This window comes from Mchenga conophoros, linkage group LG15, assembly GCF_057382185.1.
Source record: "Mchenga conophoros isolate Kocher_MC1m ecotype Shallow Benthic linkage group LG15, M_conophoros_male_GT1.1, whole genome shotgun sequence".
Classification (NCBI taxonomy): domain Eukaryota; kingdom Metazoa; phylum Chordata; class Actinopteri; order Cichliformes; family Cichlidae; genus Mchenga; species Mchenga conophoros.
Window position 1 is genome coordinate 2,323,019 of NC_140540.1, and position 700 is coordinate 2,323,718.

The 700-nt window shown below is 43.7% G+C and overlaps 1 non-coding gene across 1 annotated transcript; it reads left to right on the top strand.

The window, feature by feature from the left end:
- Nucleotides 1-299: 299 nt before the first annotated feature.
- Nucleotides 300-372, top strand: trnat-ugu (transfer RNA threonine (anticodon UGU)). The gene has a single exon. It is a non-coding gene; the product is annotated as a tRNA-Thr (tRNA).
- Nucleotides 373-700: the final 328 nt, after the last annotated feature.

Here is a 700-nt window from a genome sequence, read left to right on the forward strand (position 1 = left end):
TTCACATTTCATATATTTTTTATTTTGACAAATGTCAAATCTGAGGTTAAAAATGACAAATTGAAGTGTTGGAAATGTCAAGCTGCTGTTCACTGTTGGATATCCTCCAACTCCGCCTGCCACGAGGAACCCGTGAAGCTCTTTTCTGAAACTGAGCGGTTTCTGTCATATTTCAGCTTTGACTATAGAACACAGTGACTGGATGTGCATCAGACGTCGGTGGTCTCTGCTCATGCAGCTTTTACCTGTGCATATTGGTCCTCACAGAGGTCTTTGGTCCACCTCATCATCAGAGTGTAGGCTCCATAGCTCAGCGGTTAGAGCACTGGTCTTGTAAACCAGGGGTCGTGAGTTCGATCCTCACTGGGGCCTTACCTGTGTTACCTTATTAGCACAATTTCATTCTGATGTGCTAAAAAATGAAGTGTCTACTCACCATGCTCTTGGAGAAACGCCGAGACTTTCCTGATTGATGGCAAACCACTTCTTTATTGATCTATGCAGAGGTCTCAAAATCCCTCATTAATCGTGCAGGCGACGTCAAGTCTCGCCGTTATGGGAAAAATGGAGCATTTTGGACCCAGCGTGCATGCATCCCTTAGAATACACAGTGCCAACTTCTTTTACATACATGTAAACATTTTGCAAATTTCATAAATGTCCAGCTAATCAGTGAATGGTCGCCTGCCTCTGTGTTTTG